Here is a 22,500-nt window from a genome sequence, read left to right on the forward strand (position 1 = left end):
AAAAAAAAAGATTAACAGCAAACAAAAAAGAAAATAACCAGCTGTATTTTTTTTTTGCCTTTTTCTTCCTTCCTCACAAGCTCTTGCGCCAGAGAATGAAAAAAAAAATACGGACTGTTCGGTGATAAAGAACTGTTGATTAGGAGGTCATTTTGAGAGAGAGAGAGAGAGAGAGAGAGAGAGAGAGAGAGAGAGAGAGAGAGAGAGAGAGAGAGAGAGAGAGAGAGAGAGAGAGACGAAGTTTTGCAATTACGAAATCTAGGCAAAAATCTCTTCGACGGACAGTAAAAAAAAAAAAAAAATGAAAAAGGTAAATGAAAAGCGATAAAAAAGGGAGAATAAAGTAAATGGAAAATATGAAATGTAACAAAAAAAGAATTAATCCACCCCGACACATGACCGCCCACCTGTGTACCTTAATGTTTCTTAAAAGTCCCCTCGTGAAAAGTGAAAAAAGTGAATAATTAACTTTGTGTGAGATGCGTGATGAAAAATGCAGTCACTTACCTCTCTCTCTCTCTCTCTCTCTCTCTCTCTCTCTCTCTCTCTCTCTCTCTCTCTCTCTCTCTCTCTCTCTCTCTCTCTCTCTCTCTCTCATTCACGTCACTACACTTTAAAAATCTTATGAAGTATGTCCAATTCACTGTGATTTTTCCTTCTGCTTCACTTCCTCTTCCTCCTCCTCCTCCTTCTCCTCCAAGTTTTCCTTTCCTTCGTTTTCTTCCTTCTTCCTCAGATTTAAGTTTTTTTTCAGAAGTAAGGAAAGTTTATGAAATGTAAAAATCTTGCATGTTTTTTTTTCACCTTCGGCTAAGGAGTATTAATTCATCTCCACTTTTTCCTTAACTTTATTTATTGACGTTCATGCATAGATTCATCCACTTAACACACACACACACACACACACACACACACACACACACACACACACACACACACACACAGACAGGTCATGTTACTGATGATTATTTTTATCTCCAACATTGACAAAGTAACCACGTACCTGAAATTGGAGGAGGAGAAGGAGGACGAAAAATCAGAAGGAAAAAGAGGAGGAAAAGGAGGAGGAAGGGAGGATGAGAAACAGAGGGAAGGTAAGGCGGAATATGAAAAGGCAGACGAAGGAGAACAAGAGAATGAAAAGGAGGACGGTAAATAAAGAACTGGACGAGACTGAAACGAAATCTTGATAAACGAAGCAGTAGAAATGAGGGGAAACGGGGGAGTTGGAGGGAGGGGCGGGGAAAGAGGAGTGTGGCACGTGCAGAGAAGGTTTAATATACATCTTTTTTTTTTCTTGATTAAAGCAGAAATGATAATAATTGCAGTAATGGTAATAATAATAATAATAATAATAATAATAATAATAATAATAATAATAATAATAATAATAATAATAATAATAATAATTCGTTTATGTACAATGTTTTCTAGACTTTTTTTTGTTCATGGAGAGTTACATATTTCTGATTTTCTCCCCATTCTCTCTCTCTCTCTCTCTCTCTCTCTCTCTCTCTCTCTCTCTCTCTCTCTCTCTCTCTCTCTCATAATGTAGGCCATATAGCACAATCATTTTCGTGCTTATAATCAGTGTCCACTCGGGATTTAACGCCACAATTGACAGGAGAGAGAGAGAGAGAGAGAGAGAGAGAGAGAGAGAGAGAGAGAGAGCACTTACGACCAATAGCCAGCAAAACGGTACCGTAATCAACAGGCAACAGCGGTAAGCACACACACACACACACACACACACACACACACACACACACACACACACACACACACACACACGCTACCATGACAAGCCCAACCCCCTGAAAAAAAAAAAGAGAGAGTGAGAATTTCTGTTCGGAATTAACCAGGCAAAAGAGCAAGTTAAGAGCAAACATATAAATTCAATTCAGCGCGGATCGGCCCGGCCATGTATTAAATGTATTCGTTCAACTTAATGTTTTAAAATTCTGATTTGTGTAAACTTTATTGATGTACAGGTATTGTTTGTTTTTTATATATATTTGTTATCTACGTGTATTGCCAGGTGAGGTTTGGTATTTGATGCGTGTGTGTGTGTTTGTCGATATTCGTTTCTGTGTTGTCGTGTTTTTGGTTATGTAAATTTGTATTTGTTCTTCTCCGTAACGTATTTCACGTGTTAATATTTTTTTTCTTTTTTCTGGTAACGTTTATTTTCTTTTCATTCCCTTTTTCTATTTGTTCTTTTCCTTTTCCTTCTATATGTGTGCCTTCCATTCATTTTCTTTCTCTCTCTTTAAATTTACCTATCTTGCAAACACACACACACACACACACACACACACACACACACACACACACACACACACACCAAGAACATTTTCGCTTCCCTTCTAAGATGAAATGAATTATGGCATACAATTTACATTATTTTCCGATCTTCTTGCTCAACCTTTCCAATGCGTACGTACTTTTATTCCGCGTCTTGTGTGTGTGTGTGTGTGTGTGTGTGTGTGTGTGTGTGTGTGTGTGTCTGGCTATGTGCGTATGCGTCTATGTGTATGGAAGAGAGATAGATAGATAGATAGAAAAATGGAAAAATGGAAATATGGAAATGCATGTGTGTTTGTGTGTGTGTGGCTATGTGTGTATGCGTCTATGTGTATGGAAGAGAGATAGATAGATAGATAGAAAAATGGAAGTATGGAAATGCGTGTGTGTTTGTGTGTGTGTTCGTGCGTGCGTTTCTAATTTGCCTAAGTGGCGGTGTTCATCTCGACGTGATTCAGTGGCGTAAAAATGTTTGGTCTTTACTCTTCGTGTATGGAGGAAAATTGCATTACATTCCAACTAACTTTTTTGGGGAGGGTCCTGCTGGAGCGCTCCGTCTTAGTCTTCCTCAGCTCCCACGCTTTACATTCTTTTCCCGTCCCCTTCCTCCATGTCCTCCTTTCTCCTCCTGCTCTGTCTCTCTGTATGTCTGTTAGTCTGTCCTTTGTGTCTGTATATCGGTGGGGCTCTCAGTCTGTTGTTGTTTTAGTCTTTCTCTTTGTAGCTACGTCTATGTCTGTTGGTTTGTCTGCTTGTTAAAGGAGGAACACTCTGGGAAAGAGAAAGAAAGGAGAGTATATAAAAATAGATAAAAAGAATGGAATAGATTGGATTAGGGTATAGAGAAATAAGACCGAAAAGACTCGTTGTTCTGTTTGTCTGTCTACCTCTCCCTTATCACATATTATGCTCTGTTTTCCTATTTCTATCCAGCGTCCACGTGTTTTCTTCTTTTCCCTAACCCTAACAGGCATCCCTATATCCGTTTTGCTTCCCTCCCTGGCTGTCCGTCAATCCATCACCATTGCATGTCTCCTCTCCACCTCCGCTAGTCAACAAAAAACGAAATAGAAACGAAAACTCGCGCTCCCACTCTCAATTAGAGAAAGCGAACACACGGTACAGACTCCCCCAGACACACTCAGCCGCACACAGACAGATGGGTGGCCGCAAATAGAAACACAGGCACGTCAGCTGCGTATGAAAAGAGACAAAAAGTTATCTGCATTTTTAATATTTTTCTGACAAGTCAAGGAAGAGTACAATGGTGGAATGAAAAAGAGGGAAAGAAATGAATATAGAAAAAGAGATTGTAATAGAATAGAGTAGATTAGTGTACAGAGGGACGAGGCGAAAGAGAAATTATAGTGATTATTTCTTTTCTGAATATTATCGGCATTTGGAATATATTTGTGGCAAGTCAAGGAAGAATACAATAGTGGAATGAAAAAGAGGGAAAGAAATTTATATAGAAAAAGAGAATGTAGTGGAATAGAGTGGATTAGTGTACTGAGGGACGAGGCGAAAGAGAAATTAGTTATTATTTCTTTTTTTTAATATATGTAAGAACCATTTTTGAGTTTTTTTGATCCCATGACTCTTCTACTGTCACAAAAGTAAATACAGTAAAAATAAAGAGAAGTAAAAAGAGGCAGGATAAATATAAGGAATAAGGCAGCATAGAGAATATAAAAAATGTAAAAAGTCGCAATAAAATAAAGTAAAGAAGAAAAATATGGAAAACAACGAGGAAAAATGAAGAGAATTTGAGTGAAGGGAAGGGAAGGGGAGGTGAGAAGAAGAAGGGGAGGAGGAAAGAATGCCGTTCATCTCTTCTCCTTCACTTCCTATAATCCACACACACACACACACACACACACACACACACACACACACACACACACACACACACACACACACACACACACACACACACACACACACACACACACACACACACACACACAAGGGAAATCGCCCCCTTCCTTCTTAGAATTGCTTTAGGGGATATGACTATTTCTGCCTGTCTATCTGTCTGTCTGTTAGTCCTTTTGTCTGTCTGTCTGTCTGTCTGTTTGTCTCGATCTCTTTCTCTCATAGGGAGAAGACAAATAGGTATACAGGTGGGCTGACAATCATACATAGATACATACATACATACATATATATAGCAGTCAGATATGCAGATGACGTGCCAAGTATATTAGTTCTGCTTTACCGAGGAGAAAAAAGGAAGATCCAGGACAATGGGGAGTGAAGGGAACAAAGAGAGAGAGAGAGAGAGAGAGAGAGTGGAACACATTCACTGCAGCAGGGCCAACAGTGAGGGAAATGTCCACCCAGCAGGTAAAAGTGGCTGCTCACAGGTGGCGAAGTACATGCCCCACACCACTAGTGATGCTGAATACACAGTGAACAAGTGTAAAGGGCTTTTGAAATAATGCACATGAAAAAGTGACATTTTAAGCCCTGAAAAGTGCACAGTGAAACATATGCTACTCGAACGATCGCATAAAGTCTCGTCGGCAAAATACAAATATGTTTTGTACTATAGATTCGTCAGTTTAAATAAAAGAGAGAGAGAGAGAGAGAGAGAGGAAATTGAGAAAGATGTAAAAGTGACGTGCGAGAGAAAAGACAGGCAGAGACCAACAAAGACCGAGATAGACGCACATTCTAACAGAGAGTGAGAAAAAGAGAGAAAGAGAGGGAGACAGAGAGACTCGGACAGATAAACATAATACAGGCAGAAAGAAAAATCCACAGAAACAGAAAAACAAACAAATAAATAAAACAAGAGGACCAAAACTAGCCAATTAGTAAAACATGAGCACTTCCAGCCACGCAAAAAAAAAAAAAACTCCCAAAAATAGCAAATAAAGAATCAGGCTCAATGCTAAATCCGCGGCATTAATACCTGCGGAAAATATATGGCCAGGTATTAAACAAAGCACGTTTTTACCCCCTGCCACACCTGCCGCCGCTCTTACCTCGCAATGGAAGGCTTAATAACGGCCAACGAGGTCCGCTGTTAGTGATTTGTACTCCATTCGATAAACGCTTTGAATCTTTCGGCGCGCTAAAGAGAGGATTATTTCCCTGCTTGGGTGACGAATGAGAGGATATAGAGTGTGTGTGTGTGTGTGTGTGTGTGTGTGTGTGTGTGTGTGTGAGTGCTGAGTAATGCGTTTAGCCACTGTAATGCATTCTCTCTCTCTCTCTCTCTCTCTCTCTCTCTCTCTCACTTTTGCTGATGAAAACTCTACGGATATTACATGCTAGATATCAATACGATTTTGCGCTCTCTCTCTCTCTCTCTCTCTCTCTCTCTCTCTCTCTCTCTCTCTCTCTCTCTCTCTCTCTCTCTCTCTCTCTCTCTCTCTCTCTCTCTCTCTCTCTCTCTCTCTCTCTCTCTCTCTCTCTCTCTCTCTCTCTCTCTCTCTCTCTCTCTCTCTCTCTCTCTCTCTCTCTCTCTCTCTCTCTCTCTCTCTCTCTCTCTCTCTCTCTCTCTCTCTCTCTCTCTCTCTCTCTCTCTCAGTTAGTGCTCGTGTGCCCGATAAGTGCCGATTTATTTTACGATTCTGGCTTTCATTTTCTTCTACCAATTAAACGCTCACGTCTGACGACAGGTTAGTTTATCATGCACATTCTCTTACCTCTTTCATATCCTCTTTCTCACCCTCTGTCTCTTTATTTTTACCTCTTTTTATCTCTTCCTCGCTTCGTAATTGTCTGGCAGGTTTATCATGCGTATTCTCTTAGTTCCCTTTTATATCCTATTTCTCTCTGTCTACTTATTTTTGTTTCTTTTTCTTCTTATTTTCTTGCATATCCTCTTTCTCTCTGTTTCTTTTTTTCGTTTCTTTTTATCTCTCTTCCTCGCTTGCATATTGCCAGACAGATGAATTTTTGAAGGATGCATATCGTATGTTTAATGTTATTTCCTCTGTGTCCTCCTCCTCATTTTTATTCATTCCAGTATTCTTCTCGCCTCCACCTGTAATTGAGGAAGCGACGCTCATTTTGCCATCAGCCGCGTCGGAAAAATGCTCAGCGCGTTTGATTAATTCCAGTTTCCGGCGCAATACATATCGGTGGACGGAGCGACACAGCTAGGCGGAGCTTTTAAAGTAATCCCTGAATTTCCTAAAATCCCTAAATCTTTATTCATGACACTTTCTACCCCATTACCTGGCATATCGTAGGCGTGAAGGGAAGGAGAAAAGACGTGGTGTGAAGAAATTTAACGGAGAGAAGAGGAGGAAGTAGAGAAAAGATGAAATAGGGAAGAAAATGATGCCAAGTGAAGAAAAGGAGAATTAGTGAAAAATAAAAAAAGGAAACAAAGGGTGTGAAAAAATGTATAGAGAACTGACGAAAAAGTAAAGAAAAAGAGAATAAATACGAAAAGAAAAGAAAGAGGAGAGATAGAAAAGGTGCCAGGAAAAGTAGGAAAAAGAGGTGGGTTGAAGAAACGAATATAGAACTGAGGAGAACGTAAAGAAAAGAAGAAAGATCAAAGGGAGAGAAAGAAAACCAATAGAAAGAAAGGGGAGCGAAAAGTGATGCGAAGACAAGTTAGAAGATAGAGAGAATGAAGGAGATGAAAAGAAGAAATACAAGCACCATAGTAAGAAAAGAAAGAAGGAAGAAAGAGGAAGAAAAAACGACGGAAAGGAATTGTGGGATATAAAATAAGTGAGAAAAGAGAGGGATGAAAAACGGAGCTGCGAAATGGAGGGGAAGAGAATGGGGGAGGGAAGGAGAGGGAGGAGGAAGAGGGGGGAAGAGGGAAAGAGGAGAGAAGTTACTGTAATGGAGAAGAAATCGCCGAAATGAAAGAGGAAAATGGTGATGGCCGAAATTAGAGAGAGAGAGAGAGAGAGAGAGAGAGAGAGAGAGAAAGCTCATGGAAAATGGAAATTAGATGTTGAAGCTTTTACTCGAAATTTTATCTTATTCTTCTCATCATACACTGTAATCTAATCTCTCTCTCTCTCTCTCTCTCTCTCTCTCTCTCTCTCTCTCTCTCTCTCTCTCTCTCTCTCTCTCCTTTTTCTTTCCTCTTCTTCCTTCTTCTTCTCGTTCTTCTTCCTCCTCAACAAACACTATCAAGAAAGGTCAACAGTGTATAGCAAACATTATTTTTCTCTTTCACAAGTGTCTCTGTAAAGTTTTGTGATTCGCGAAGGGAAGGAAAGAGAGAATGAATAAGTAATCTTTCATTTTGCAGCCGTTCTTAAAGTTGCCGTTGGTAGTGCTGCTTTTTGCTCATACTGCTCATGTTGTTCTTTATATTGTTGTGGTCTGGTTTTGTTTATGACACTGATGAACGATGGAATAATGAAAATTGATATCTAGACATTCGAGGAAGCTCTTTAGGTCGTGGAGAAGTTTGCGTGTCCAGATGGTGCAATGGAATCAGAACTTCGTGTTAGAGAGAGAGAGAGAAAAGAAAATAACGTAGGAGAGAAAAGAAAATAGAAAACAAGATAGGAGAGAAAATGAGATAGATAAAAAGGAAAAAAAGAAAACAAGGAGATTTAAAAAAAAGTGGAAGGATGTAAGGGTCCAGATGTCGCAATAGAACCAGAACTTCGTGTTAGAAAAGGAGAGAGAAAAGAAAACACGGTAAGAAAGGGAGATAAAATAGAATACACGGGAAGAGTTAAAAGAAAAGGAAAGAGAGAAACGAAAACTAGGTGGAGAGAAAAGGGAAAAGAGAAAAGTACACAAGTTAAGAGAGAAAAGAAAGATCAGTAGAGAAAAGAAAACACGGTATGAGTAACGAAAAAAGAAGAAAATAGGAAAAACAAAAGAGAAAAGAGAACACGGTAAAATAGAAGTGTTAGCCTGGACGAAACAGAAACACTCATTCGTCTAGAGCACAGGTTTTCGAATGACCCGTGTTTTACGAAGCCAACCTTACTGAATGAGATCAAAACCTTTTCCTGGCACGAGCTTCAGGTCTACGCTCGGTTACCGTGCTTGTTAGAGTGTGCGTTCCGCTTTTATCGTTAGTCTTTTTTTTTCTTGTTACTCGATCTGTTTTTATTTTCTTCTTGTTAAGCGACTCCTGAAACTGACGGTGTGAGTGATAGTCAAAATAGTGATGGTTATATTTACTACTACTACTACTGCAACTACTGCTTTTTACAGTAAGGGAGGCATCTCCAGGGCAAACGAAAACAGCTACAAAAAAGCCCGCTAGAGGCTACTCCGAACAAAAGGAGAAAGAACGAGAGGCCAAAAGAGAGATCAATTTCGGGTGAAGAGGTGTCCTGATACTCTCCTCTTTATTGAGTTCAAGTCGTAGGCAGGAGAAAATACAGGCGAAAGTACTACTTATTCCTGTTACTTCTACTGCTGTTGCTGCCGCTACTACTACTACTACTATTACCACTACTACTACTACTACTACTACTACAATCGCTATTTCTTCTATCATTGTCACCGCTATCTTCATTAAAGTTTATACCATCTTTTTTATTGTCAGCATTAATTCTAGCAAAACTCTGGCCATTCAAGGAGCAAAGTTGTGATGAACAGAATGGTGATGATTATTTTCTCATTTAAACTTGTACGTGGCATTATGTAAAGAGATTTTCCTTTCAGTCTCCACTCTCTCTCTCTCTCTCTCTCTCTCTCTCTCTCTCTCTCTCTCTCTCTCTCTCTCTCTCTCTCTCTCTCTCATTTTTTTCTTACACGCAAGCAGACACACAAGCACGCACAACACTTTCACTTTAGTCCCTCCCATCTTTTCGTTTATCCCTTCTCCTCTCCTTTACCTTCATCTCTTCGTCTCCTTTCCCTCCTCATCGATCCAACATTACCTAACAATTTTTCTACCATTCCCCTCTTCTTCCCATTTCCTTCACACCTCTTCGTTCCTGCTTCCCACTTGCTTTCCTTTGCGTCCGCCCCTTCTCCTCCTTTCCTTCCTCATCTACCCAACCTTGCCTAACAGTTCCTCTCTTTATCCTGCTCCCCATCCTCCCTTCTCCTATTCCCCTCCACACCTTCTCGTTCTTGCCTCCCTCTGACACGCTAGCATTAAAAACATAGAGGAAACACCGCTTTCAATGACCTGTTTTAATATTCGAGTTTCCCGCCCACTTCACAACGGTAAAGAATTCTGAAACATCATTTTCCATGCAAATAATTAAGGCGTGCATAGGAAAAAATTCGTGATAAAAGGTAACGACCCAGTTCTCTTACCCGAGGCAGAAGGTGATTAACATTATCCAGTTTGAGATGACTGTAATTATGTACTTTATTGGTTTATTATTACGTTCCGCTTGCTATCATTCCATCAAATTAGGGAAATGAAGCTGGTATAGATGGAGTAGTCTTCCTCTCCACTTCCTTTTCTTTTTGTTTTGCTTATTATAAGGAAAAAAGGGAAGAAAAAGTAAAAGCAAATAAATCCCACTTCTACCAATGATAATGAAAAAAAATTGAAAGTGAATAAAAAAAACACTAACAGGAAATAATTGTTCACCTAAAGCTTCAGTGAAATGCGGAAATGTGTTATAAATCCTGACTTCCTCTCGCTGCACATTTAATTATTATCGGCGACCTATTTAAAGTTTAGTTATGAGTGGAGAATACCCGAGTTTGATTAGGTAGGTACAGTTGTCACGGTTGCTTTGTAGTAATAGTAGTAGTAGTAGTAGTAGTAATAGTAGTAGTAGTAGTAGTAACACACTCAAGCGGCCACAGAATCTTCGCATTTCTGGAGGTTCTATGCGTATGAAAGGAAGAGGAAAAAATACCTGAGTAATAGCAGGTGTCGCTGGAGAATGGCGGAGGCTAATGGTGGTGGTGATGGAGGAGGTGGTCGAGGTGGTGTTGATGGAGGTGGTGGTGATGATGGTGGTGATGGCCGAGGTGTTGGGAATGGATATGGAGGTGAAGGATGAAGAAATGGTAATGATGTGTGGTGGTGGAATTGAAGGTTATACTGTTACTTGTGGTGGTGATGGTGGTGATGGTTGAGGTGGTGGTGATGGTGGTGGTGGTGGTGGTGGTGGTGATGGTTGAGGTGGTGATGGTGGTGGTGGTGGTGGTGGTGATGGTTGAGGTGGTGATGGTGATGATGGTGGTGGTGGTGGTGGTGGTGAAGGTATTATTAGTATTGGTGGTGTATGTCTTGGTGATTTGGTGGTGGTGGTGGTGGTGGTGGTGGGTGTAGATGGATGACATATGGTTTTATCGATGACGTAGGGAAGATGGCGATGGTGGTGATATTTATTGGTGGTGGTGGTGGTGATGTACGACCGTGATAGACAAGAAAAAACGAAGCATGTCTCGTACACTTATTTATTTCCCTTCCTTTCCCTTCCTCTCTTTCTTTATTCTCCTTTTTTTCTTTCTTTTCACTTTCCACATTTTTATAAGTCCTTCGATTCTTTTCGTGTCCCTTGTAATCCATCGCATGATTCCATTGTTTCCTCTTCTTCGTTTCCTCCATTTTATCTTCCTTCTTATTGTCTTTCTCCTTGTCCTTCCTCTCTTTTTTCTCTTCTTTATTCAGGTTCTCTTATATCAATTTCCTTTATGATCTTCGTTTTGCTGATTATGGTTCGCTCTCTTTGTCTCTGTCTGTCTCTGTCTGTCTCTCTCTCTCTCTCTCTCTCTCTGTCTCTCTCTCTCTCTCTCTCTCTCTCTCTCTCTCTCTCTCTCTCTCTCTCTCTCTCTCTCTCTCTCTCTCTCTCTCTCTCTCTCTCTCTCTCTCTCTCTCTCTCTCTCTCTCTCTCTCTCTCTCTCTCTCTCTCTCTCTCTCTCTCTCTCTCTCTCTCTCTCTCTCTCTCTCTCACGGAATTTCAAGAAGACAATGCCGGGAGATTTATATGAAAACTCCTTTCTCTCTTCTCTCATTCTTCTACTTCCACTTTCTCACACCCTTCGTCTCCTTTTCCTCCCTCCCTTTGCCTTATATATTTCTAGTTCACTTATTATTTTCTTACTCCATCTTTTACCATCATTTTATTTTACTTTATTTTTAGATTATTCTCGCCTAATGTTTTTTTTCTTTATAGTCTCATTTTGTCAGCTGATCTTTATACTTTATTGAATTTTCCCATCTGATTCAATTTTCCTCTTTTCTCCCGTCTAATCTACCTTAAGTTTCCTTCTCACTGTTCCCCATATTCTCTGCACCCTTCTCTGTTTCCACTACGTATTTCCCTATTCTCTCCCTTCGTTCCCGTTTTCCTTCTCTCTGTCTTACACGTATACACCACTTCCTTATTCGTCATTTCCCCGCTACCCCTTTTCATCCCCTATTTCTCTGCCCTTTCCCCTGTTCTTACCCTTTTCCTTTTCCTACTCCACAAACTTTTCTACTTTCCATCGTTTGTCTCCTTCCTCATCATTTCCTCCGCGCTGTTTTGTTTTTCTCTTTTTATTAACTTCATTTGTGGTCGATCTGTTTGTTTGTTTTTCCTTTTTTTCTTCAGTCTCTTACTTTTTTCTCAGCTTGTTTTATCCCTGAGTTATCTTGTATCTTTCCATCTATTGATTTTTTTCTCCTCCCCAACTTGTCTTTCCTTCTCTATCTTACTTCCCTTTTGCTTCATTTCCTTCTGTCTTATGCCTTTCTTTCCTCGTCACCCTGTTCTGTACTTCTCCTTCTCCCTGCCTTTCTGCATGTCCTTCCTGTCCGTTCATTGTATTTCCTTTTCATTACGTTCCTCCCGACCACCTCTCCTCCATCATCTACCTTTTCATGTCTTTTATTCCCTCACTCTGTTGTCCATCTCCTTGTGTTTCCTTTTTTTCTTCATTTCCTCCCGTCTTCTTCCCTTATGTTTTTCCCTTTGAGTTTTCCTTTATCTTTCCTTCCACATCTTTCTTCCTTTTTCTTCTTTCCTCTCCTATCTGTCTTCCCTATCTCTCTTATTATGTTTCCTTCTTTATTTGTTTTCCAGCACCTCTCCCCCATCATCTTCTGTTTCTTCTATCCGTTATTTCTCTCATTTTTGTTGCACTTTCCTCTCATTTTCTTCATATCCTTCTGTTTTCTTTTTTTTTCCGTGCCTCATTCTGCAGCTTTTCCACATTTCCCTTCTTTTTTTCTCTTCTCTAACCTTTCTTTTCTCTCCTGTCTGTCTGTCTTCCCTGTCTCTCTTCCTGTGTTTCCTTCTCATTAGTTTCCCTTCCACCGCCTCTCCCTCCCATTCCCTCCTTCCCCATCCCCGCATTTTTCACCGCTTCATAACTGTTCCAAGATTCACACACAAACAACACAACGCACTTTTTTAACTCTCGCAGAGAAGTATAAACATGAACCTTAACTAAACCGTTACCCGCAAAAAATAAAAATAAAATGGATGTAGGCTATATATATAATTACATCATTAAGATTAATCATATTTTTTTGTCCAAGATTTAAAACTCCAATTAAAGTAATGGACACGGAAAATTTAATGCACTCCTCTTTTTTTTTTTTTTTTTTGTTATATAGATTTTCTGTTTTTAGGTGAATCTGGTGACCTTGCTCCCGTATGCATGTTATTTATTTTTATCGTGAATTCTGCTTATAAATATTGCAGATTCTGAAGATGATTTATGTATGCGTGACCTTCGTTAGAAAAAAAATGTCAGAGTTCCCGCTATGGCTATTATAAACTTCCTGAATGCTCGGTTAAATGGCGTTCCTCGTCTATAGTTTGCATTGTTTGTGTTTATTTTGGTGCATATTTACGAATGGTGTGTAAATACATCCGTGTCTTATTCTGTGTGATTGTAAAGACGAAGAAATATTGTTAGTTAGTGCCATTCTTTCTTATTCTCTCTCTCTCTCTCTCTCTCTCTCTCTCTCTCTCTCTCTCTCTCTCTCTCTCTCTCTCTCTCTCTCTCTCTCTCTCTCTCTCTCTCTCTCTCTCTCTCTCTCTCTCTCTCTCTCTCTCTCTCTCTCTCTCTCTCTCTCTCTCTCTCTCTCTCTCTCTCTCTCTCTCTCAACTGAATCACACGAAACACACATAACCCCGAAATCGGATGCATGCACGAACACACACACGCACACGCACACACACACACACACACACACACACACACACACACACACACACACACGCACACACTGACACTCCCCTTTCCCCCCTCCCACCCACCTTCCCCATCCCCGCCACTCCTCCCTCGCAATTTTTTCTACCACCGCAACGCTAAAATGACACGGGGCAGCAAGAAGATAAAGCCCGGCTAATATATTGCGTTAAGCTTCGCCGCGGGTCACGCCACCGGAGCAAAACATAAACAATACTTTATCCGATAAGCCCGGGGTGGCCGCGTGGCTGCCGCCGGAACACACGGTCTGAGCTTACTGTTCGTGGAGATGCAGTTACCGCGCGAGGTTTATTCAGAAGGGTCGTAACGGTTTGGTGTTTCCTTGAGGGCAAAAGTAAAGGGACGCAAGTGAGAGGAAGGGTTGGCCAAGTTATTGTGGGATTGTGCTGGAGGGAGTACAGGGACGGAGGACTTAGAGAGGGATTTGAAAGAAGGAGAAAAAGAAGAAAGAAAAGTAAACAGAGAAAGAAGAAAGAAATAGAAAGAACAGGACTTAGAGCAACGGAAAGGGAAGATTAAAGGGAAGCAAAGGATGGGTTTGTGCGAATGAAATGAAGTGATTGACAATATAGAGGAAGAGAATGGGGAGACGACACGAGTTGGAGAGAACAAACACCCTGAAGGAGGAAAAAAAAAAGAGAGACCTAAATGACAGGGTATGGAGAGAAAGGAAGAAGAGAACACAAGCAGGATAAAAAAGGGTGCTATACACGAAGGAAATAGGATGAGTAACACAAGGGAGAAAGAGAAGGGAGATACGAAAGTGATAAAAGGAAAAACATGTGAAAGGAGAAGAAAAGAGACGCTAGTGATAGGTTGAATAGAAAAGGAAAAGCTAACACGAATAGGATAAACAAGGTGGACATACATGGACGAAATAGGGAGGAAGAGAAGGGAGACACGACCCGGATAAGAGGAAGAACATGTAAGAGGAGAGAGATGGAGGGAGAGACGGAGGAAAAGGCCACTCAAGGCAATAAATAGATCGATAGAAGAAAGCCACAGGACTCGTGAATAGGGAAAGAGGAAAATGAATAAAAGTGAGAGAGAGAGAGAGAGAGAGAGAGAGAAGAGAGAGAGATTCTGTGATAAATGCGAGGATACGGAGAAACGGTGGAAGGAAGGGACCGAAAACAGAGGGAATGAGAGAGATAGAGCGAGAGAGAGAGACACGAAAATATGAGAGAAGGGAAGGAGAAAGAGAATCGGAGCGAAGATTAAGGAAGTGGATACGTAAAGGAAGGGAATGGAAAATGGACGGAGGAGGAGGCAAAAATACGAGACAAAAGCAAGGAAGGAGGAGGGAAAAGAAATTAGGAAAAAATATGCAGGAAGGAAGGGCGGACGGCAGCAGGAAGGAAAGAAAGAAAGAAATCAAAGAGAGAGAGAGAGAGAGAGAGAGAGAGAGAGAGAGAGAGAGAGAGAGAGAGAGAGAGACGTGGGTGGCAGCAGGACACAAAGGAAGGATAATTAGATAACAGGAAAGGAGGAAAGCGCAAGAAATATTAAGATAAGAGATAAAAACGGACAAACATGAAAGACAATCGGAAATAAAGATAAGCAGAAAAGATTCGGAAGATGGTGGAGACGGCGATGGGGACGAAGGAGAAAGAGAAAGATGGGAATATGTGAAAAAGATGTAGAGGAAAGAGAGAGAAAATATGAAAGAAAGAGTAAAGCGTCTGCAAAATATTAAATGACGTAGGTAACTCGAGATAATAGCCAGAAGAAGCAGACAAATCAGAAAATGGAAGGAAATAAATTTATATCGCAAAAAGAACAAAATTTACCAGAAAACGTGATTAAAAGAAAAGAGAGAAAATATGAAAGAATGAGGAAAGCGACTGCAAAATATAGAATGACGTAGATAACTCGAGATAATAAATAACCAGGAGAAGCAGATAAAATAAAATAAAAATTCGTAGAAGGAAACTGACATACCACAGAACCAGCAAACGTCATCGGAAAACGAGCTTAAAAACTAAATCCCATGCAAGATAATATGATATGAGCATAATAAATACCGGTGACATGAATATTTAATTTGAGCCCATGCAGGGAGACCGAAAATGGACGATAATAACATAGAATGAAAAGCAAAAGCAGACCAAGACGAGAGGCAGACAGGGAAGACTAAAAGAAAATAATGGGAAGACGACACGAGGAGGAGAGAACGAACACCCAGAAGGAGGAAAAAAAGATACCTAAATGACAGGGTATGGAGAGAAAGGGAGAAGAGAACACGAGTGGGCTAAAAAAGGGCGCTATACACGTACGAAATAGGGTGAACATGGAAAGAGAGGAGGAGAAAGGAGATACGACACTGATAAAAGGAAAACATTTAGAAGGAGAAGATTATGTGAAAGAAACCAAATGAAAATGTATGAAGTTAGATAGAAAGAAAACACAAACACAAACCCAGACGCGATTGAGACCAGAAGAACGAATAGAAAAAACCGATCATGTGACACTACACCACAAAAGATGAGTGTGGGAAAGGGAGATTACGTAAAATAAACCAAATGAAAATGTATGAAATTAGATGAAAAGAAAACACAAACACAAACCCAGACGCGATTGAGACCAGAAGAACGAAGAGAAAAAGAAGCTGCATTTGAGATTCTGTGAAGGAAACCGATCATGTGACACTACACCACAAAAGAAGAGTATGGGAAAGGGAGGAGATTGGAGAGGATGTAAACAGGTGCTGAGAATGATATTTTTTCCCCTCCTCGTAGTGGTACTGTAAAGAAGGGTGTAGCATCCTTTTCAGTCCCTCAACACCGACCCTTTTTTTCCCTTTCTAGGTCTTCCCTTTTTTCCCTCGTAGTGGTTACTGTAAAGAGGGGAGTAGTATCCTCTTCACTCCATTTATAACGACACTTTTTTTTTTCGCTTCCTATATCTTTCTTTTTTTTCCTTTCGTGTTCTATGTTCTTCGCCACCTTTTAACTCTCGACCCTGTACACGTAACTACTTTTTTTCCCATTGTTCTTTCACTATCCTTCCCTTCCTACAGCTTTTTTCTTCTTTTTTCTCTTTCGTTGTCCTTGCCCTTCCATGCCTCCACTCACAGGTGTTTTCTTCGTTTTCTTCTTTCTCTTTAACTCTCCTTCTCTTTCAGTGTCAGTGGCGCCATCTTACGATCTTCCTTTACCCGTGGCGACGCTCAGTTCATTAACAATTAATAAGGTGATGGCGATATACATGGCGATATTTGTCTGTCCTTACTTCACTGTTCCTCTAAGTGGCGCCATCTTACGACTTTTTACCAATCTTTGCGTCGAGTTTTGAGTCATTTACTATTTATAAGGTGATGGTGATATACGTGACGCTCTTTGTCTGTCCTTACTTCACTGTTCCTCTAAGTGGCACCATCTTACGACTTTTTATCAATCTTTGCGTCGAGTTTTGAGTCATTTACTATTTATAAGGTGATGGCGATATACCTGGCGATATTTGTCTGTCCTTACTTCACTGTTCGTTTAAGTGGCGCCATCTTACGACTTTTTACCAGTCTTTGCGTCGAGTTTTGGGTCATTTACTATTTATAAGATGATGGCGACATAAGTGATGCTATCTGTCTCTTCTTCCTCCGATGTGCCCTCTAAGTGGTGCCATCCAGCGAGTGACCGCAACCATAACCAGAGTAACATCATTTACAGTTGATTGCGTTGGCCGCCTCTTTGATGGCGATGACGTTCCCGATATCATAGAATTAAGTATTTTGCCCTGCGTGATATGATGAAAAAAGCGGTCATACTCAATTATTCCCCAACGGCGCTAATTGTATTTATGATAATCAGGTTTTCAGCCTTTATTGTTTTGCAGTGATCACCATGTCATTAGCGGAACCCTTTTGACGCGGCGGCATTACCATTTTATTGTATCTGACTGTTCTCTCGGGGCGGCGCGAGGCACGGGGAGCAGCACCTCTAATTGCAGCGATAGGGAGGCCGCCGCGCCGTCACGTTGGGAAATTCAGGCGACGATAAAAGGCTGAACCGACTGCGACGAAAAAAATGGAAATAAAAGACGAGTGAGTTAAAGTTACAAGGCTCCAGTTTTACAGTAATGATAGTGAAATTACGGCAAATGAAAGCGAATCAATACAAAGAACTGTAACCTTGAAGACAGGGAAGGAAAAAAAAATCGTTTGCTAAATATATATATAAAGCGACAGTTAACTCAAAGACAAGGGAATGTTCACTGAGATTATTTGAAGGATATAATTAAATCTTCACGAAAGCAATAAAAGTGAGTAAAAAAAATGAATAACAAGCAAAAAGAGATGAAGAGAAGCCCCACAAGGAAACCAGATACGAAAGAAACTTAAAATGACTTCAAGGACATAATTTAATTTTCAGAAAGGCAATAAATGTTGGCAAAGAATAATAAACAACTCACAAAAGCAGCACCAGAAGGAAAATAACACACACGTGCTTAATAAACTTCACGGTAATGGAAAAGAATTAAAAAACGCAATCGGACACAGGAGGAAAATACGAATAGTATGCAAATGAGCGAGACACAATTATGTCAAATGTTTCCTAAAGCAACAGCAGGAGCAACATCACCTGCCTCGCCTAATCACTCCAGGTGTACGCGCATAGACCGTTAGAGCAACACCACACTTGCTCCTAATCACGGGCAGGCGTTGATTACTACCTCCTCCTTAGGTTACTCAGGTGTGGCGGTGGCAGGTGCGTTGGTGTACAGGTGTGTGTTCGTGAGTGGGGACTGGTTGAATGAGTAACAGAAACAGATGACGTGAGATGAGAAATAATATGTGAGTTCTGGAAAGTGAAAGAAAACCACCGTGCAACAACCGCACAAGAACATTCTAGGAAGGAAACAAAAAGGCTATTTCCTAAACCCCCAACTGAACTGATCTGGGGTGTGCCAGTAATGAGCTCTAAGTGATCACTGGAAGGCATTACCATACAAAGGGGCGGCATTAGGGATAGATTTGGTAATGGGGAAAACTTCGTGTGTGTGTGTGTGTGTGTGTGTGTGTGTGTGTGTGTGTGTGTGTGTGTGTGCGTGTGTGGGCGCGTGTGTGCATGTGTGTGTTGCGAGATAGTGTTTTAAAGGTTAGTAAATACAGCGCAGAATAGGTTTGACCGAGGTAAACGGATATGGTGAGGGACACAGGTATGACTGCTTTAAAACTGTGATCCGCTACGTAGTGAAATCGTTATGAGGGGCTGGTGAGGACAAGAAGAGGTTCAGCCTGACCAAAATAAAGGTGTATGCAAAAGTGGTGAGAGACAGGACCACTGAAGATGAATGGAAAGAAAGTGTGTAATGGAATGCTTGTAAGTGAAAATTGAAAGCTGAGACAAAATTAGAATGACATGTGAGAAGGAATACAGGTTAACAGATGGGGCGAAGTACAGATGTAATGGAAATAACGCAGGAAGAGTACTTAGCGGAGACGTTATGTGGCCGAATTAAAGGTAAAAGAACATGTAGATGAAGAAGAGGATAGATAGCAGGTTAACAGCCATGGCGATCTTCCTTGTTATCCCAATTCTTCCTCTTTTTAAATACGTTACTCTCTGCTTCCTCCTCGTCTTTCTTGTCTCCCTTTCTCCTCGTCCTTACTCTTTCCTTTAGCTTTCCTTATCCTTCCTTTATTCCTTTCCTTTAGACAGGGGACCAGGTGTGACGGGAGACAGGCGAAGTCTTGTGATGGACAGGTGGAAAATAGATCGAACAGGAACCAACTGCGTCCCGGAAGAGATGTGAGGGACAGGGAAGGTCAGGAAAAGGCGCCGCTTAACAGGTGTGATGGGCCCGGTAGAACGCGGACAGGTGATAGGATAAACAGGTGCTCGGGGGTAGAGGTGTGTCGGTGCTGTGTGACGGTAGACGGGTGTGGTGTAGCAGGAGACAGATGTGCAGGCGCTTGGCAGGTGTTATAAGCTTTTAGGATACATCAGTCACTGTCGAGATTAGTTCATGTGATTTCTCTTCCTTCTTTCTCCGTGTTGCCTCGTCTTTCTCTTTTTTTTCATTCTTTATCTCTTCTTTTGCGTTTACCTTCTTTTTGGTGTCTTAAATTGCCGTCTCATATTTAGGTTTATGGCGCTGTCACTGTCGAGATTATTTCATACGATATATCTTACTTTTTCTCTTTATATTATCTCTTCTTTCTCTTATTTTTCCTTCTTTATCTCTTCTTTTGCGTTTACCTTCTTTCTTTGGTGTTTTATAACGTCGTCTCATATTCATGTTTATGGCGATGTATATTTAAGCGAAAGTCATTAATTCATGCCGATCAATATTCTTAATTATTGCACTTAAAATTTACTCACCCTCAGCACAAAAGTTTGACGCTGAAAAAAAAATCCAACTACCCGACATCTATCACTTCTCGACCAATTCTTGACGCCTATTTATCATCTCGAGCTTTTCTGCCGTAAATCATGTCTTTTTGGAACCGCGGGGATTGCTTTCTGCCGTACGTACGAAGTTTGGTTCACGAGCGAGCGCGGAGGGCGGGGCGACACGAATCCACCCTGACACACGTCCTCACACCTCGGAGGTTGAGGGCATACTGGCGGCCTGTCCCTTCCTCTCCCCTGTCCCCTACCGTCCCCCTCCTCATCCTCATGCTCCTCCTCCTCCTTCTCTTCCTCCTTCTCTCTACATGTTTTTCTCTGTTCTCTGACTTCTCTCTATGTTTCTGTCACCCCATTTATCTCTTATTATCTCCATTTCTATAACAGTTTATGTAGCTATTATCTTTATTTCTCTCTCTCTCTCTCTCTCTCTCTCTCTCTCTCTCTCTCTCTCTCTCTCTCTCTCTCTCTCTCTCTCTCTCTCTCTCTCTCTCTCTCTCTCTCTCTCTCTCTCTCTCTCTCTCTCTCTCTCTCTCTCTCTCTCTCTCTCTCTCTCTCTCTCTCTCTCTCTCTCTCTCTCTCTCTCTCTCTCTCTCTCTCGCATCCATATACAAGGATTCTAATTCATACTTCATTAATTTCTGTTCACGCCCTCTCCCTCCCTCCCTCTATCCCTCCCTCCCTAGATTAAATTCCCTCTTCTGCTTACCCTAAATCATTACCTCTCACCCTAACTAAGCTCTCACCCTCCCTTCCTTCCTCTCCCTCTCTTCCTCTCCCCCTCTCTCCCTCTTTACCGGGTCATTTTTTACCTTAATGGCCTCGAATTTGTTTATTTCTCTTTCGTGAGTGTGAGCAAAAATGTGCGGGTTACTAAAGGGTTTACTTTGGAGCGGTAAAAGTTAGTTGTGCTTGGTTTAATTTTATTATAGAAAAGGAACCAGCTCAAGGGTAAAAATAATGATACTGAAAAAAAGCCTGCTAACCACTGCTCTAATAAAGGAGAGTTTAGAAAAGTGGGCAAAAAAGGAGAGATCAGTTTGTTGTATTAGCATAGAAAAAAAAAAGTGAAGGAAAAATGTATATATCTACGGTATGGGTTTGTATGGGAAATCGAAAAGGAAATAAATCTTTGTCTATATTGAAGGGGAAGCAACCCAGCCGTGAACTGCAAAAATAATAAATGACGGAAGAGAAAATAGAGAGAGAGAAGAAGAATCTCTCTCTCTTTCTCTCTCTCTCTCTCTCTCTCTCTCTCTCTCTCTGTATATGCTGATAAAATATATGAATCTGATCGTGTCAACAGCCAGCACAAACAAATGAGCATCAACGGAACTTACCACGAGCGTATTATAATTTAGCTTTTTAGAGTAAATTATTATTACTATTAAAAAGTTCGCTCATCATTTACTCATAGCTGCAGATAGTTTCTCTCTATTCCAGTTCCGTTGATGAATACTATAAAGACTGATAAAGGAGGAAAGACAAAGAAATTAAGACGGAAAAAGAAATAGAAGACTGATTCAGACTGAAGAACAAGACACATAAAGGAAAACCACTGCCAGTCATCAAAGGTAAGGGGATACTTATGTAACTTTTATTGGTGATTAGGTTTATGTAGTGGAATGATGGATGAAGAAGAGAGAAAGAAGCGCTGAAAGTTCTAATGGGTCATATGGAGGAGTTTAAGGTCATAATGTCTCTGTCTGTAAGGTCATGAAGCACCCTTTGAAGGTCAGTGTGTCAGTTTACAAGGTCAGAGAGCGTGTTGTGTGCTATAAAAGGTTACATCACGGAGCGCTATTGAATTATGACCCCACTATCAACAACATAATGATCAGACTCTCTCTCTCTCTCTCTCTCTCTCTCTCTCTCTCTCTCTCTCTCTCTCTCTCTCTCTCTCTCTCTCTCTCTCTCTCTCTCTCTCTCTCTCTCTCTCTCTCTCTCTCTCTCTCTCTCTCTCTCTCTCTTATCTCTCTCTTCTCTCTCTCTCTCTCTCTCTCTCTCTCTCTCTCTCTCTCTCTCTCTCTCTCTCTCTCTCTCTCTCTCTCTCTCTCTCTATCCATCTCTCTCTCTCTCTCTCTCTCTCTCTCTCTCTCTCTCTCTCTCTCTCTCTCTCTCTCTCTCTCTCTCTCTCTCTCTCTCTCTCTCTCTCTCTCTCTCTCTCTCTCTCTCTCTCTCTCTCTCTCTCTCTCTCTCTCTCTCTCTCTCTCTCTCTCTCTCTCTCTCTCTCTCTCTCTCTCTCTCTCTCTCTCTCTCTCTCTCTCTCTCTCGTGTGCCTGTAAACTTTCCCTTCTTCGTACGCCTAAACTTCAACCTTCTTTCCCAACGTCCAAACTTTTACATACATCTTCCTAAGGACTCCAGGCCGACTTCTTACCCATGACCTTCTCATTCTCGTCCTCCTCCTCCTTCTCCTCCTTTTCCTTATCTTTTTTATCCCCGTTATACTCTTTATCGCAATCAGTATATATCTAAGTTTTGTCCCCTTTTTTTTCGGTTTTATATGATTTTCTAGTTTTCTTCTACTATAATTTAGATATATTTGATTGTTTTCGTATTTTATTATTCTTCATTTACTCTTTTGCACTCCTTTTCCTTCTGCATTTTCCTTTTCTCCAACTCAGCCTCCTCCTCCTCACCCTGCCTCTTCTATTCTTCTTCCTCCTCCTTCTGCTCTACCTCTTTCTCCTCGCCGTCCTCCTCCTCCTCCTCCAACTGTAGCTACAACGGGTGTGTAAATCTAGCAAGTAATGAATGTTCTAGTGTTGGAGGGATC

The sequence above is a fragment of the Eriocheir sinensis genome, chromosome 44, assembly GCF_024679095.1.
Source record: "Eriocheir sinensis breed Jianghai 21 chromosome 44, ASM2467909v1, whole genome shotgun sequence".
NCBI lineage: Eukaryota > Metazoa > Arthropoda > Malacostraca > Decapoda > Varunidae > Eriocheir > Eriocheir sinensis.